General features: G+C 40.4%; 1 protein-coding gene across 14 annotated transcripts in view; it reads left to right on the forward strand.

Annotated features, from left to right (window-relative positions):
- KLC4 (kinesin light chain 4) overlaps nt 1–12,042 on the forward strand; it is a 232,257-nt gene extending 220,215 nt beyond the window's left edge. For all 14 annotated transcript variants that reach the window (XM_085888200.1, XM_085888197.1, XM_085888193.1 and 11 more), the window contains one exon: nt 1–12,042. This exon is cut by the window's left edge and continues 889 nt beyond it. The gene's annotated coding sequence lies outside the window, so the exon portion shown is untranslated.
- Nucleotides 12,043–12,278: the final 236 nt, after the last annotated feature.

Genomic DNA, 12,278 nt, shown 5'->3' on the forward strand with positions numbered 1-12,278 from the left:
TTTCCCCAATTATTTGTGCATTTAATTGATCTTCAGCCCAATCAAATGAATCTGCCTCCAGAAGAGGCTCGATGTGATTTTCTGAAACGATCTTGGTTTAGCCGAAGGTTAAGGAAGCCATAATAATTATGACAACATAGTTCGTTTTGCTGCTGTTACTGATTTATTCGATTAGCTTTTCTACAACTTGTAATATTTCTTTTTCTTATTTTTGAAACTCTCATTCTTGTTATTGCTGTAATGGGATGCATGCTCGAGGGAGTTCTGTTACACTCAGTGTCACGGCCAATTGTCATCCGAAATGGCTTTGAGGATGTGGAAGGAGTAACGGCTTGGGAAGTGAAATTTCCGGCTGCACTACTCTGTCTAAAATTGCATTTGCGGGTGTTTTGTTGAATTTCTATTGCTTTGCTGTTTTAATTTATTTCTTTGTGAATTATTTTTTTTATTTATGCATGGAATACGCTTGAAGAGTTTCACACAGCAGTTTGCCAAAGTTTTTTTTTTTAAAGCTCTTTCTTTCTTTCTTTTCCAATGAGCCGTGGGCCCCTTGCACACCGCTCGGTAAAGTGTGGTCAGTTTGTACGGTTTGAGATTATTAACAGGGTTTGCCATAAATGTTATCTGCTCTGCTTTTATATTCTAAAGCCCTTTCCAAAATGTTTTTGTGTTTAGTGAAAATTTGTCTGAGCATATTTGAGACTCATCATGGTGTTTTTTATTTTATTTTATTTTATTTTATTTCATTTGTAGTTGTGTCTGAACTCCTCTTTGTACAAAAAGACCAGGGAACTTGCATTTTCCAAGATTGGTGGCTTTGCATTTTAACAAATCTTTGGACAATTTGGCTCGAGGTCAAATCTAGTTGCTGTAGCTATTAACTGTGGGTTTTGTTGTCGCGATCCACGTGCACAAAACCTGAAAGATATATTAATGCATTGTCTTTTTAATAAAACAAATGTCGCAATAAAGTAGCTTATATTGGAGTGATGGATCATAATCTTCAAGCAAATGCATATTGGTCCAGGATTTGACTGCAAATTTTGGCTGCTGGTTGCATCATCACTGAAGTGTTACTTCATTGCTGACATCTTTGCACATCAGCACAATAATTTGGGTAGGATACCGTGCACAATGGCCTCCTCTTTTTTTTTCTTTTTCTTGAAAGACACAATAGGAGCTTTAATGTGCTGGCACATGGAATATCTGCCATAACGTCCCTTCGAAGGACAGCACATTCATTGGTGCAACACCCTGCCTGCGAAGCAACAGGATTACTTGACGTCCAGACTAGACAGTTTGAAGGCGAGTACACGGTCTCTGAGCTTGCTTGTCAGGCCACACATTAATCTGAACTCGATCCTGACACTGGGATGCCTTTCAGTATTAAATTGCTTTGTATTATCTTTGTTTTTAGAGGTGTGAAAAGATTTGAAAAATTTGGTTTTTGTATTTTTTTGTTTGTTTGTTTTTGTTTGAGGTTTAGTAGCAGCTGTGCTTGGCACAGAATTTATGGAATCGGAATGAACAAACTCACTCGGTTACAAATCTGTACTTTTGTACCGTTTGTTCACTTTTGATAAGGAAACATTTTAAACAAGCCATCTTGAGGTTCTTTGCCTGCACAGTTTTTCTGATTTTTTTTTTGCTTCCCAGAGTGCACACAAGATTGTGATAGGAATGTGTAAATTGTGTTTTAAATGCCATTTCAACGTGGAGGTTAATAGCCGTAATTTACGAGTTTACGAGTTTGCTTTTAATACTCACAATGAAACACTCGTCTTTTTGAAGACTAGTCTGCGTTGGCAGAAAAATATGGACAAATTTTCTCAAGAGAATGTTGACAGAGATGTGTGTTACCTGCTATTGTGGGGAGGGGGGTTGAGAGGTGAAGTGACATTTTAGGTGTGAACCCTTTATCAAAGCAAGACCTTCGCTTTTAAGGACTCACTGCTGAAACGCCATTTCACCTTCTTTCACACGTGTGTTAACACATACCTCTCAACTTTCGGTTGAGAAAATTAATTATGCTTTTGATAGTTCGGTCACCTTAAGATTTCGATATATATATATATATATGTATATATATATGTATATATATATATATATATATATATATATATATATATATATATATATATATATATTTATTAATGGGAAATGGTTTTATTTCTTTTCTTTTTTTTCATTTTCTATTGAAAATTGCTGGTTTCCTTGGGTATTATGCTGTAGTGATGATGCGCTTTATTTTGATTTTCCTCCAAACTGGAAGACGTGATGGGTCTGTAATCGGTCACCTTTGTTATAAAGTGAAGCCTTGAATCGATAGTTGATATGTAATGTTAATTTTGAGGTGTGCAGTAACATAGTCTTTGTTTACTTTATTCCAGGTTGCAAATATTGCCATGCCGTCCTGGAGAGCGACTGAAATAACAGATCGTTGAGATTGGTCTGAAATAGTTGTTTTATTGTCTCCTGTCTTTGTATGGCGGTTAGGTTGAGTCTGCTTAGTACAGACATTATATTTGATCGCATATGGTTGCCTTCTACTTTGCTATGCCTGGTGTTGGCTTAATGGTTCGGGTGGTGGGCTTTGGACCCTTGGGTCCTGAGTTCAAATCCCACTCAGCTGTTGAATTAATACCAGGTGGGGTTAACTCGGTCTGTTATCCTTCCTAGGCCGGCAAAATGAGTGCCAGCATGCTGGTATACTGTGTCGGAGTGGCGACCCGTCCAGGATTGTGTCCAACAGCCAAGGAGACTGCTTAAGCAGCACCAACGCTCTGCACAGAGTATGGTCCCAATCTCCTTCCACTTTGCTTAAAATGACTTGAACCCCCTGGCAAAAAATACTCGCTAGAACTATTTATTTTGGGACTCCTGCCCCCTCTCCCCATATGTACCAGTCTGAAATCCCCTTCCCCCATGCATATACCGCTAACCTCCCAGACTCTGAGCAGATGCTCCAACGTCTAACCGTTATGCCACCGAGTCTGGTGAGTCCTATATACTCCAACAGAAGGCCAAATACTGCATGGAGTCATCAGCCTCTACAGCCTCTAAAATAATTTGTGGAAATTAATTCTGCAAAAATGTTACATATGTATGTTCTTCAAACTTATTTATATCCTTGTAATTTGTTAAATTATTTTTAAGCATTTGATGAAATATTTGCTGGCTTTCTCAACTATCTGTTCCTAAATATAGTGCCAAATGTGAATATGTTTTGCCAATAGTCAATGCCATTGATGATCCAGTTAAATCGATATTTATTTTTGGATAATTTGGATTTGTCAAAAGGCTTTTTTGACCTTCAAAAGTGGGTGAGTTGATAAAAACTGTTTTAAAAAAAAAATGCAAAAACTTTGCGCAATTGGTTGTTGGGGTGAAGAGGCGTGAAAGGCGATATTGAAAATTATACAGAGATGCAAACAACATTTTGCACTTCCGATGGTACCATACTCTGTTTCAGAGCGTTGGTGCTGCTGAAGCATTTTCTAAAGGCCCAGTCACACCTTGACGTTTTAGCCAGCAATGTCAAAGTATTAAAATGTATGTAAAACGCTGGTTTACGTTGAACTTTTGATGTTTTTTTTTAAAGATTCGGACGTATTCATAACGAGTTGGTCGTATGCATAACATATTAGTAACGGACACAGAACGTTTCGTTGTGTTATAGCTAACTTATACCAACGGATGCTGAGCCTGTTGTCGGCCTTCCCAACCTATGCCCAACGATAGTCTAACTTATGCATAGCGCGCTGCACGCATCGCCGACGATGACGTGACGTAGCTTATTAAAAGGCTGCCGCACAACGATTCAAATCATAACCACCGCAGAAATGGAAGTGTCAACATCGCAGTCACACCTTGGCGATCTTGCCAGCGTATGCCGACCTCTGAAAAATGCGTTTAAAACGCTGGCGCACGTCGAATACGGTATGGGTAAGTTTGGTATGCGTGAATAAAACGCTAAAGTATGCTATCATACGTCGTATTAAGTGGAGTACGTCTTGTAATTATAAACGTGTTAAACATTTTTAGACGTGCTTGCCGTATGACACACGTTCCGCATGCGATGGGAATAAGTTGTACGCACGATATGCGAACGTTGGCACACGTCGACAAAAGTTACTTGTAAGGTGCTCATAAGTCGAAACACATCAAGGTAATGGTGAGCGTCAGTGTTCCAGACTCCATGTTTTTTTTGTTGTTGTTTTTTTTTCCTTCAGTATGACGGTGATGTCGACACTTCGATTTCTAGTGCGGTTATGATTTAAATCGTTGAGCGGCAGCCTTTTAATTATATTATATTATAACCGCACTAGAAATCGAAGTGTCGACATCACCGTCATACCGAAGAAGAAGAAAAAAACCCCCAGGGAGTCTGGAACACTGACGCTCACCATTACCTTGACGTGTTTCGACTTATGAGCACCTTACAAGTAACGTGTGTCAACGATCGCGTAACGTGCCTACAACACGTTACTCATAGGTTAGAAATAAGTTTCGGGTACGCTAAACATTCCCTCGACGTGTTTCGACTTATGAGTAACTTACAAGTAACGTGTGTCGACATGTGTCAACGATCGCGTAACGTGGCTACAACTTATGGCCAGCGTTATGCGGAACATGTGAGTGATACGCTGGCATAAGTCTTAAAATTTCAAGCATGGAAAATTTGAAGACAACCGAAAAGTACAACGTTTAAAGCCAGCGTATGGCAGTGTTTTTCAGCGTGCTCTCAATGTTATCAAAACTTACCCATAACGTATTCGACGTGTACCAGCGTTTCACACAAATTTTCCAAAAATCGGCATAAGCTGGCGAAAACGTCAAGGTGTGACTGGGCCTTTAGCAAGGGTTACACTGGATGGTTTGCCATTGTCTTTCCAACAGAATTTAGGACAGTAATTTAGAATTTTGCCAGAGTTCGGCGATCTCTCACCTTCTTTTCGCGAAGGACACCGTGGGATCTTTAACGTCCATCAAGTAATGCCGGCAGATGGGACGCTCGGTTTAACGTCCATTCGAGGCATGGCACAAACATTGATGAATCACCCTGCCTGTGAAACACCGGGACGATAGTTTATAGCTGAGTCGGGATTCAAACCCAGGCGAGACATTTTACACTCTCTTCCCAATCTCCCTCTCTTTTTTTTTAATTTTTTTATTTTTTTGCAAAGTTTTTGCATTTTTTTAATTTTATTTTCATGTCATCATCTTGACTGACTGTTTTTACATTTTTATAGTGATGTAATAAGGGTCGAGATGGCCCACAGGGGTGCTTGTAAGCCTATGCCATGCTGTTTAGGAAGGCACAGGAACATCACGCACCCTAGGCAGACGCCATAATCCCAATCAAGGAGGCTATTGGTTGGCTCTGATGGCCAAATAAATTATCCTGAATGGAATAGGAAACTCATCGCAAACATTAAAATTGCATTACAGTACAATACCTGATTATACAAAGAGAAGGTTTTTTATTATAACTGTATTTTATTGCTGCCAACATAAATTGCGCACGCACATGCACACGCAAACACAAACACACACGACAACACCAGACTTGGCTTCAGAAATACAGCTGCTGACCTTGGGGGAAGTGATGTAACTTATCCGGGCACTCTGGGTACCGGAATTCGCCTTTCCCTCCACAGTCAGCAGGGCAATGAATCTTTAGACAATCTCTAACTCTATACGTCATTGCAACAGGCTTTAACATGGTGGCAGGCCTTCGTGATAGTTTGTGTATTGTACTGCATAATACTGATTTCAGGAGAATGGTACTGGGAATGAGAGGATTAGCAGAAAAAGAATAAAGTAATTGGCAGCCAAGGTGAGGTAATAAGCTGAAGTGACACTTATGCCGCACACTTGAGAATTAAGGTAGCACAGATATTGATGAAAGGAAGATGTGTTCAAGCATCTGTTGCTCTGCAGACAACTGGCAGCACACCATGCTTCAATTGTAGTAGTTTCACATCCACCCTTGGTTGGAATATGGTAGCATGTCATCGGCCAAAGGGAAGCTTAACGAGATGATGCAGCTCTTCGTTTACCTATGACTCAGGAGGGCATCCCTGCTCACCCTCATTTCTAGTTCACCTTCGAATTATGAAGCTTCAGCTCTTGAATGGAATGTACTAAATTTGGCAACAACAGTCTTGCTCGCATACTCTCAAATGCTGAAACGCTATCTTCTGTGTCTGAGGCGAGTTCGGCTCTCTTCATTGAAGTCGCAGCTGTTATTTGGCTGGCGAGAGCTTTGCAGAACCTTAGTCAGCTCTCTGCGTTTGCCATAGCAATCAAATCTGAAACCCATGGTGATCTCTCAGCTCTGACTGGCTTCATACAACTCAGCTTTCTCAGAACACTATAGTGTGAGAGCCAGGCAACACTTGATTAGAATATTGAGTACAAAAGGTTCAGTGATATTGGAGGAAACAACTTTCAGTCCTTTTACAGAAAACCCAATTCTTAAATTTTTCAAGGTCAGCCGAAGACCCTTGGCGCCCATTTAAAATGGCGCGACAAGTCACTTTTGTTTTGACATTGTGGAGAAATGTAAGTTTTGAGATTTGGCATCCTCTTGTAAGCCTCTTTCAGAATATCAAACTTAAGAATGTGATGAGGTCAGCACCTAATAAGCTAAAGAACGCCTCTAAGTAGCGCTAATTATGACTTTCATTCGACTTTCAAGCACAACATTGAAACATTTCACAAATAGAAGGTGAGTGAATCACGATGCAGAACATATCACTGAAGAACACATACAGATCAGCCTAAGTGACTTCAGAATCTATTGAAGACAAAGAAAGCTTTACATAAGTAAAATACACCGTGGCCTCATTAAATGTACGTCAGCATCCTATTAATTTCTGGAATGGATGAATCCACTCAGGCTGATCTGAATTCGTTCTTAATCCACTTTGGCTGATCTGAATGCATTTTTAATCCACTTAGGCTGATCCGAATGCGTTTTTAATCCACTTAGGCTGATCTGAATGCATTTTTAATCCACTTAGGCTGGTCTGAATGCGTTCTTAATCCACTTAGGCTGATCTGTTTGTGTTCTTCAGTGATATGTTCTGCATCGTGATTCACTCGCCTTCTATTTGCAAAATGTTTCAATCTTGTGCTTGAAAGTCTCATGAAAATTGTAATTATCGCTAATTAGAGGCGTTCTTTAGCTCATTCGGGTGACCTCATCCCATTCTTAAGTTTGATATTCTGAAAGAGGCTTACAAGAGGATGCCATCTACTAAAATTACATTTGTGCACAAATGTCAAAACAAAAGTGACATAGCACCATTTCAAATGGGTGCCAAGGGACTTCGGCTGACCTTGAAAAAGTTAAGAATTGGATTTTCTATACAAGGACTGATTGTCAATTCCTCCAATATCACTGAAGCTTTTGTGCTCAACATTCTAATCAAGTGTTGCCTGGCTCTCACACTACGAGTGCTGGTCTTGCCTTCAGACAAATTTGCAAAAACAAAAAAAAACATTGGGCATTTTATTCCATCTTTTGCATTTTTATCCATCAACATCATCTCTTGCATTCATCTTGCCTTCCTCACCACAGTTGTTATGTCTGGGCTTTTGCTACTGTCACTGCAAGATACCATGAATGCCAAATGCAAAGGCAGGCAAAAATTGAAGAAGAAAGAGATTGAAGAAACTGAGGAAGTTGTTATTGTATAGCCCCGGACAGTTCTCTGAACAAGTCCGCGACACGGAGACAGCCGACCGATTCCCAGGACCGATCCAGAAATCTCCCAAATCCAGGATGGTGTAACCCCACCTTCACAAAGTCAGGGCCACAACAGTGAAAGGGAGAGAGAAGAAACAAGAGGGAAAGAGCCGGTCCATGGGAACCAATCGGCACTCTGACCGTGACCACGCTTCCCTGACGAATCTGGGCAGCAGGGAAGAATGGGGAAAATGTGGCCCCCGACTTGCATTGGGTGGAGGTGGGGGGTGCAGGGGGAGTTCAACCACTGCAAGGAGGCACCCCTGATAGTTGACTAAGGAAGTTGGTTTGGCAGGTGGGGAAAAAGAGAAATGAATGAGTGGAGGTGAGCAGTGATTCTTAATTTTGGGAGTTTCACGAGAAGGGAATTATTGACAGACCGCTTGCGCCCCGCCAAACACTTGTGGGGATGAAAAGGGGGTGGGACAGAACCCGAAACGGGCAAAGGGTGTAAGACCAGAAAGAAGGAGGTAGAAGACAGAGACACCGACCTGTCTATGATAGGAAAGTGAAAGGACCATAGACTCAGCTTTGTTGTGGGAGATTCCAATAATCTTGAAGGCCTTGGTTTCCACTTTGTCAAGCTAAGCAAGGTGTGAGGCAGGGGTGCCATCCCCAAGGGGAGAGCACTACTTCTTCAAGCTACAGAAGAAGCCCTTGAAGTATATACGGTATATGTTTAGGTGTGCCAAGGAAATAATTTGCATGATGGAGGAAGAGGATGCCCCATCAGTAACCAATCAGTGACTGACCTTGGAGGCAAACATGGATATGTGGGTTTGTCCAAGAAAGATCAGAGCTGACAGTGAGGCTCAAACGTTTGAATGACTGAACTTATTCGAGAGGATTGTGTGGAAAATAGATGGGAGGGTTCGCCAAATGGTCATTTCAGAGAGCGAGTGTGACATTTCTCAGGATTGAAAGATTTATTCCAAGTGTTTGACCAGCTCATGACTTTATCAAGGTCAAATAAACCATTCGCACACCTTAGTTCACTTGTTTAGTTGAACAACTCTTGACGCAGAGCAAACACTCGGGAAGGAAAAACTGGAAACTTCGAAAGAGCTGGGTTTGGTCGTCTAAAACAGAGATAGAAAAGATCATGGGTGTGGATGGGGGAGTGGTGAAACAGCTGTTTGAAGCCCTGGAGGGAAGACAGAGATTGAAGAGACTGAGGAGGTTTGTTCCACAGGTGGGGAAAAAAGAGGAACGAATGATTGGAAGTGAGCAGTGAGTGTGGATTTTGGGGGTTTCACCAGAAGGAGATCTTGACCCGAACCCAGATGTCAGCCAGACTTCTTATCAAAGGGTTAGTTTTCCATTGACCTCAAGCTCTTGGGAGGTAGTCCATGAGCAACTTGTCTGTTCTACCGAAGTACAATGCATGAGTGAGCACGTTTTCTTGACACCTGCAGACAAGAGTAATTTCTATGTAAAGGGTTCCTGAAGCAACTAAAATTGAATGGGATGTATAATTTCTCATCAGAACACTCCTGTTTTTTTAAGGGCATCGTCAAAGGAATATCAGCAGGATGTGATCATTCCCTTGTTATCGTTTCAACTTTAACCATGTTGTCTGACATAATGCCTGCTTGCATATCACATAACTTGGCGTTTTTTGTAAAACCTTGCCTTCACCCTCAAATTGTAATTCTCAAATTTACACATGCTCAATTACTATCACATTTAAATCAACAGGGTATCGAACATCTAATTTTTACTGAACACAACATCCCAGAAGAAGTAAGACGTGAGCAATGCGATTTAAAAGCAATCTCACCCACTTTTTCCACCAATTGATATACATAACAGTACTGTACTGTCCAGGGTGGTCCAAAATGATGTGCAACCTTTTGTTTAACTACAATAGTTACCTCCACCACCGAAGGTCAATGGAAGCGATGTTTTCACCCCTGACTGTCTGTCTGTGTGTTACTTGCAAAAATCTAATTTTTTCAAGTCCGTATATTGGTTGGTTGCGTGCGTTATTCTGTCTTGGTTTGTATGTCTATTGCCGACTCGTCCCAATTTTAAAACGATATTCACGAAACTTCACCTCGTGGTTGAGTTTGTCATAAGGAAGCAGTTTATTGTTTTTGAGGTCAAAAGGTCAACATAGGCGAAAGGTAAACAAATTTGCCAAGTTTCTAAAATCCTCAATTTTCATCCGATTTACTAGAAACTTGAACAGGATTTGCATATCAGGTCACTGAATTCTGAGGTCAACATCGGCTAAATTTCTAAAATTGTCAATTTTCATCCGATTGACTTGAAATTTGAAGAGTAGTTGCAGATTTGGTCATTGAATTCAACCCCCTATTATTTTTGAGGTCAACATAGGCCAAAGGTCAACTGAGGTGATATTTCTAAAATCCTCAGTTTTCATCCGATTGATGTGAAATTTGAAGAGGATTTATATTTCAGGTCATTGAATTCAACTACCCAATTATTTTTAAGGTCAAATTTGTTTTATGGATTTCCCAAGTATCATGCTATGCATGACATCTTTCTTGTTTGTTTGTTTGTTTGTCTGTCTGTGAACAAAATATCTCAAAAAGTTATGGACTGATTCGGATGAAACTTTGTGGGCATGAATAAAATGTTTTCTCTAAAATCCTGGTCTTCTTCAATCCCCTGGGAAGGCAGTGCAAAATTCGAACCTCTCCCATTTATTTCTTTCGGTATGGTATTTCATTAACTGTATCTTGTATGGATACAGTTTCAGATCGTCATATATGATTCCACCAATAGTCATGCGATAAGTTTCCACCAGCTGTGCAACTTGGCTTGTCGACTTTTTTGGAGAAGTCTGCAAAGCTTCTCTTACAGCCTCTATCTTATCAGGTGTTCTCACTGAAGATATTTCAACACTGTGTCTTTTAATTTGGCCTTTCACACTTCCAGTGTCTTTAAACTTTTCAAAACATGTTTGATGGATTTGTATTGTGGAATTTTCATTTGGATAGACCTGATAAAACTGCTTTTGTGTAGAAACAGACAACTTCTTCACACAAAGTCTCTAAAATGAGCATCTGCTGGGGTATAATTGTGTGTGTGTGTGTGTGTGTGCGTGTGTGCGTGTGCGTGTGTGTGTGTGTGTGTGTGTGTGTGTGTGTGTGTGTGTGTGTGCGTGTGTGCGTGTGCGTGTGTGCGCGCGCGCGCGTACGCGTACGTACACGCATGCACCAGCTTCTTGCTGAGCTTAACTTCAAACTAACTCTTGCAAATATCCTTTTTAAAATGACTGATTAAAAGTTGTCTCATCCATAGTATTCATCAGAAAGTCAGGTTTGTGCAATTTCAACTTTGGTCATGAACTCGTGAAAGAAAAATGGTACATGTAGATAGCAAGATCACAGGGTAGGTTGCACGGTATTTGTCTTTGTGATGAATCCTGAAGGCAGAAACGTGTATTGAAGACTTCATGTTCCAAATTCTGCTTTTATACATTTTCCCTTCACAATGTTTGTCATCGGATTGAAACCTTTAATTTATATTTCTTTGAGAGTGGTTAATCCATTGGTAGGCAGCTGGTTCGTGCAGATGTTGACTTTGCCTCTTTATTTTATTGTTTATTATACTTGTACATCTTTTTTTTCTTTATATGCCACTAAGTATATACAGAACGCATTTTACTGCTCTTCCTGATATGCTGCTTTTCAGCAGTTAAGTTGGCTCAAGCTCATGGCATGAGATTTGCATTGATAGGATAGGCCTGGCTGTTGGTAACATTCAGTCTGAATTAATCTGAACATTTAGTCAAATTTATTTGCAAATGGATGTGGCCATTTCTTTTTTAAGTTCTGCTAATATTGCCACAGTGTTCTTGATAAAACAAAGCATCACTAGTTCATCCTGGTGTGTCATGTCAATTTTGGTTAAATCAATCTTCTTGATGTCACGCTGCCAAGGTCCTATTCTGGTTGTGTGTTACTGGCTGGAGCAGCAGTGCACGAGGGCAGGTGTTTTTGCAAAGGTATGACGAGCTTTTTCTGTCCTGTGAAACACACCCTCTCACAATGTTGTCTCCCTCAAGCAAATTTGGCAACCACCGAGGAAGGCAGCAGAAATAAGTGGCGCCTATTCAGGACACTTTGTCGGCCCTTGCTCCCATAAGGCTTTAGCTCAGTCTGTTCACGTCTTTCCTTGAGTGGTACCCAATTTTTGTCTTTGTTCACATCTCTGGTAATGATGTGTATGTTAAGACTAGCAGCTTTGAACATTCATTTTGGAATTTGATGGACTTGTTTATGTTTGATGGATAATAAAATTGGGCAAAGATGTTACTGTGTTTTTGTGTTTTTGCTTTGCAGAATAACTTTACTGGGATTTATCAAATTTATTGATAAGAGTGTTGTGGAATCTTTATTTCTTAACGTTTTATTTGTTTTATTACTTTTAATGAACCGTTTAACCGACTCGATGTAAATCCTGTTACTCAAATGAAAGACACCGATTAATTTGCTTGCCACAACGTGAAAGTACATCACATCAGAGCGTTTTATTAAACTTGGTATTTGGC

The sequence above is a fragment of the Eptatretus burgeri genome, chromosome 7 (assembly GCF_056783735.1).
Source record: "Eptatretus burgeri isolate ZD-2024b chromosome 7, Ebu_testis_v1, whole genome shotgun sequence".
Lineage (NCBI taxonomy): Eukaryota > Metazoa > Chordata > Myxini > Myxiniformes > Myxinidae > Eptatretus > Eptatretus burgeri.